Consider the following 6,368-nt stretch of genomic DNA (forward strand, 5'->3'; position numbering starts at 1 on the left):
CAAATTGCCAAACCATATGCAGCATTTTTCAATTCCAACCAAATAGCAATCTAACGAAGCAATTAGCTTTCGCCATGAACATTAAAGCACAACTAAGAACACAAGTGTTCCATATGAAAAAGCGGAGCGTAATATCTCCAATATAAGAATGGTGGGATCCAACTTTATTCAAAAATAAAAACAAACCGACGCTCCAAGTAAAGAACATAGGAATGTGATGGAATAAAAATATAGTTTCACTAGAAGTGACCTGATAATATTGTCGATGAAGAAGGGGATGCCTTGGGCATCCCCAAGCTTAGATGCTTGAGTCTTCTTAAAATATGCAGGGATGAACCATTGGGGCATCCCCAAGCTTAGACCTTTCACTCTTCTTGATCATAGTATATCATCCTCTTCTCTTGACCCTTGAAAACTTCCTTCACACAAACTCCAAGCAAACTCATTACAGGGTTAGTGCATAACCAAAAATTCACATATTCAGAGGTGACACAATCATTCTAAACACTTATGGACATTGCACAAAGCTTCTGAAAGTTAATGGAACAAAGAAACTCATTCAACATAGCAAAAGCGGCAATGCGAAATAAAAGACAGAATCTGTCAAAAACAGAACAGTCCGTAAAGATGAATCTGGCAGGGGCACTTAACTTGCTCAAATGGAAAAACTCAAAACTAATGAAAGTTGCGTACATATATGAGGATCATGCTCGTAAATTTTCAGATTTTTTCGATTTTTTTACAGAGACTTCTGCGAGAATTCGTGACAGATAGCAATGCTGTTTCTGCGCAGCGATCCAAAATATAACATCAACTTTAACATAAAAACTTTACTTGGCACAAAAATATGATAAGGAGAGCTTGCTACAGTAGTAAACAACTTCCAAGACTCAACAATACAGTAAATAAAATGAAACTTGGGTTATCTCCCAAGAAGTGCTTTTCTTTAACGCCTTTCAGCTAGGCGCAGAAAGTGCAAATCAAGTAACATCAAGAGATGGAGCATCAACATTACCTCGGGCCTTACGCTTACCCTTCTTGTTCTTTTTCTTACTCTTTGGTTTAGGGAATACATATCGGCCTCCTAGTGGGATTTTTAGGATGCCTTCTCCCGTATTTATGATTGCTCCCAATAGTTTCAGCAGGGATCTTCCAAGTGTGATTTGTCCTGTTCCTACACATTCAATAACAAGATAATCAGTGGATACTGTTCTTCCAAGAATGGTTGTGTGCACACCCTCAGCTATTCCCTTAGGAATTATAACGGAGTTATCAATAAGAGTTATTCCTTCTCCCTCTTCAACAAGTCCCCAAAGTGTCAAAGATTTATAAATACTCTCAGGCATAAGACAAAATTCAGACATAATATCACAACGGGCATGGAAAGTTTCACCACCAATAGTAACTTTGATAGTAGGATTCCACATTGAGGGTTCAGAGTTCACTAAAACTTCATCAAGACGGTTTCGAACATAACCACAACTTTCCTTTCAGCTAGGCGCAGAAAGTGCAAATCAAGTAACTACCATAGAGCTTGTTTAAATTTGGTTTGCATGATTGATCTCTCTAAGGTCTAGATATTTTCTGGTAAAAGTGTTTGAACAACAAGAAAGACAGTGTAGAGTCTTATAATGCTTGCAATATGTTCTTGTGTAAGTTTTTGCTGTACCTGTTCATACTTGTGTTTGCTTCAAACAACCTTGCTAGCCAAAGCCTTGTACTGAGAGGAAATGCTTCTCGTGCATCCAAAAACCTTGAGCCAAAACCCATGCCATTTGTGTCCACCATAACTACCTATATGTGGTATTTTTCTGCCATTCCAAAGTAAATTGCTTGCGTGCTACCTTTAAAATTTCATTCCTTTGTCTTTACAATACATAGCTCATGGGAAAATAGCTTAAAAACTATTGTGGTGATGAATATGTTGCTATGTATCTTAGTTCTTATAAGTTGCTTGTTGAGCGGTAACCATGTTTCGGGGACGCCATCAACTTTTTACACCTTTGTTGAATATCATGTGAGTTGCTATGCATGTTCGTATTGTCTGAAGTAAGGGTGATTTATCATGATTAAATAGTTTGTGTATGCATATTGTTATAGAAGAACATTGGGCCTCCAACCAAAGCCATGTATCATGGTGGAAGTTTCTGCTTGGACATTAATCCTCAGAATCTCTTAAATAGAATATTATTTGTTGAATACTTTAAGCATTAAAATGAGGAGTCCATTATCTGTTTTCTATGTTGTCTCGGTATGGATTTCCTCAAGTTGAGATCTATCAAAACCGAGAAATCAAATGCGATCTATCTCCTTGGACCTTTGTACAGGTGACATAGAGGTACCCCTTTGTGACACTTGGTTGAAACATATGTAATGCAATGATAATCCATGGAAATCCGAGCTAATTAGGACAAGGTGCGAGCACTATTGGTATTCGATGCATGAGCCTTGCAACTTGTAGGAAGTTTTATGCATAAAACATATGAATTTTATTACTACCGTTGACAAAATTGTTTCCATGTTTTCAAAATAAAAAGCTCTAGCACATGAGTAATCCCTGCTTCCCTCTGCGAAGGGCCTTTCTTTTACTTTATGTTGAGTCAGTTTACCTACTTCTTTCTATCTTAGAAGCAAACACTTGTGTCAACCGTGTGCACTGATTCTTACATGTTTACTTATTGCACTTGTTATATTACTTTATGTTGACAATTATCCATGAGATATACATGTTACAAGTTGAAAGCAATTGCTGAAACTTAATCATCCTTTGTGTTGCTTCGAAACCTCTTACTATATGATTCAGTTGTTTAGTCATTATCTTTTTGTTAGCAATCTATTGCTTCGAATCACTTCATTCATCTCATATGCTTTACAATAATGTTGATCAAGATTATGTTGGTAGCATGTCACTTCAGAAATTATTGTTTTTATCGTTTACCTACTCGAGGGTGAGTAGGAACTAAGCTTGGGGATGCTTGATACGTCTCCAACGTATCTATAATTTCTTATGTTCCATGCTAGTTTTATGACAATACCTACATGTTTTGTTCACACTTTATATCATTTTTATGCATTTTACGGGACTAACATATTAACAAGATGCTGAAGTGCCAGTTCATGTTTTCTGCTGTTTTTGGTTCCAGAAAATTACTTCTGTGAATATTCTCGGAATTGCAGGGTTGCTATATGAAATTTTTTTGCTATATGATTCAGTTGTTTAGTCATTATCTTTTTGTTAGCAATCTATTGCTTCGAATCACTTCATTCATCTCATATGCATGCTTCTATTCCTGTAGACAGTGTTGGGCCTCCAAGAGCAGAGGTTTGTACAACAACAAGCAAGTTTCCCTTAAGTGAATCACCCAAGGTTTATCGAACTCAGGGAGGTAGAGGTCAAAGATATCCCTCTCAAGCAACCCTGCAATTAAGATACAAGAAGTCTCTTGTGTCCCCAACACACCCAATACACTTGTCAGATGTATAGGTGCACTAGTTCGGCGAAGAGATAGTGAAATACAAGTAATATGGATGATTATAAGTAGCAATTGCAATCTGAAATAAAAATGGCAGCAAGCGAACATGCAACAGAACTTGTTGGAAACGGTGTTTCAATGCTTAGAAACAAGGCCTAGGGATCATACTTTCACTAGTGGACACTCTCAACAATGATCACATAATTGAATAAATAAATGCTACTCTCAAACACTCTCTTGTTGGATAACAAACACCATTCATTGTGTAGGGCTACAAAAGTACCCTCAAGCCGGAGTAAACAAGCTCCACAACGTCATAAAGGAATCACACACGATGCGTACACTATCACCATCACACCGTGGATAGTGAATCCGGAGTTCATATTAAAGTAACCTCTAGAGTGCATAATAGACAAGAGTAACATCTACATATTCAACTAGATTACAAAGCTCATGATCACATAAAGATCACACCATGGGAGAGAGAGATGAACCACATAGCTACCGGTAGAGCCCTCGCCCTCGGGAGAGAACTACTCCCTCCTCATCATGGGAGACAGCAACGGCGATGAAGATGGCGGTGGTGTCGATGGAGATGGATTCCGGGGGCACTTCCCCGTCCCGGCGGCGTGCCGGAACAGAGACTTCTGTCCCCCGAACTTGGCTTCGCGATGGCGGTGGCTACGTAACTTTTCGTGGAGGAAGACCGATTCCCTTAGGGTTTTCGCATCTGGGAGAATATATAGGCGGAAGGGCGGCCTCGGAGGGGCCAGGGGGCTCCCACCCCATAGGTCGGCGCGGCCAGGGGCCCCACCGCGCCGCCATATGGTGTGGGCCCCCTGCTGCCCTTCCTGGACTCCTCTTCGGTGTTCTGGAAGACTCCGTGGAAAATAGGGCCGTGGGCTTTTGTTTCGTCCAATTGCGAGAATATTTCCTGTGTAGAATTTCTGAAACCAAAAACAGCAGAAAACAGGAACTGGCGCTTCGGCATCTTGTTAATAGGTTAGTTCCGGAAAATGCATTAAAATGATATAAAGTATGAGCAAAACATGTAGGTATTGTAATAAAACTAGCATGGAACATCAGAAATTATAGATACGTTGGAGACGTATCAGCGACAGGGATTGATCGAGAGACTTCGTCGGCGTCATACAAGTTATCTCCACCTCCTCATCATGTTATATCCGTTGTGTTCATCGTGTGTTCATCATCCCCACCGTGCTTACTGAGAATATCGGGCAACCCCTTATGAATATGAGTGGGTTCATAGTCTTGTACCCAAAACCTGGATAAAGCCTTTTTTCAATGAATTCCCTAAATGTGATCTCGTCTGCTAAACGATAACTATGAAATGTACAATAGATACATCTTGGAGGCAAGGGAGATGCTAGTTCTTTTAATGCTAGATACAATTTTCTACAAGACAATCTAGAGAGTTGACACAAACCATGGTCTATAGAATGGGACAAGAGGTCAAATAATTTTCGATGTATTGCTTTGTATTTGTTGTCTACTAAATTAATTTCTTCATTTAACACTAAACTATTCACATCGCACATGAGAGAGCTCATATTCCTACACACAAATCACATGGTCCTATTCCAGAGTAAAGTTCATTTGTTTCTACAGCTAGAGCTTTAATTCCAGGCATGTAGAGTTAGAGCTACAACTCGCTACTACTAGGGGAAGAGGCAGAACATTATTTGCTATAGGAAGAGGTAGAACACATACTGTAGGAAAAAAGTCTACTGCAGGGACATGAGAAGGAAGAGGAAGAACATCTAGTACATGGCAAGGGAGAAGCAAGGGACATGAGAAGGAAGAGGAAGAACATCTACTACATGGCAAGGGAGATGCATAGGATCAAGCAATGGAGGTGCAAATAACAAAGGAAAATCAATAAAAAGAAGCTATAACAGTGGACCTACAATTGACACTCCCTGATCTAAATACTACTGTTGCACAAGAGTAAATCTAAATAACACAAAATGCACTGGTTCATCGAAATGGAACAAACAGTTCAAGTTACATGCCATGTTGTGACTTTGAGTGCACAAGTTACTCAAAGAAATGCATGTTTTCCTTGTAGTTTGTTCTCTGTCAGCCATGTTGTGCAACTATACTTGGGTTTGGATACTTGTTTGTTCGCTATTAGTCATGATGTATACAATTTTCCAACTGTTAGTGAGTTATGAAAAATATTTAGGTCTATGTCGGTACAACTCTAACATATTTTGATCCTATATTTTGGTTTATGTCAGTCTATGTGATACATATATTAATACATTCCAACTAGATTTGATACATTCATGCATTGACAAATAACATATACATTCAAAGGGCTCATTTATAGGTACAACACTGCTATAAAACTAACTCGTACAAACAAAAACACAAAAACACAAACAAAAGCTTCATCTGGAAGGGGAAGAGCATCAACCTTTGTATGGATTACCATTGGTTGCCTCCTTGACCTTCTTCTTAAAGACATACGAACCCTTCTTGATCCTACACAAGAGCACTCCAGCTATCACCTTTTCCTCAGGATTTGGAGGCACACCATAGGGCATCAACTCAATGGGTCCTCCCTCCCTTGAGTGGTGCCTCACAAACCTAGTGGCTCTAGTTAAAGGTTTGGTGTTGGTAGTGCAATTATTTGTGTGTACACAGGTTCTTTACTTAGTTGCCCCAAGCCATGCAAATCCTCTCGTATCCCTTCTCCTCTCGGTAGCTTCTTCTCTCTCCTGCACACTTCTCCTATGGTACACTAGGACCACTTTGTCTATAGATCTCCTCGAACCCTCAACACTGAAAATAGATATTCTCCTCGAATTAGTGCTTCTCCTTTTCTTTCCACTCCACTCAATGCCATCCATCTCTAGGAACATGGGTTTC

The sequence above is a fragment of the Lolium rigidum genome, chromosome 3 (assembly GCF_022539505.1).
Source record: "Lolium rigidum isolate FL_2022 chromosome 3, APGP_CSIRO_Lrig_0.1, whole genome shotgun sequence".
Taxonomy (NCBI): Eukaryota; Viridiplantae; Streptophyta; class Magnoliopsida; order Poales; family Poaceae; genus Lolium; species Lolium rigidum.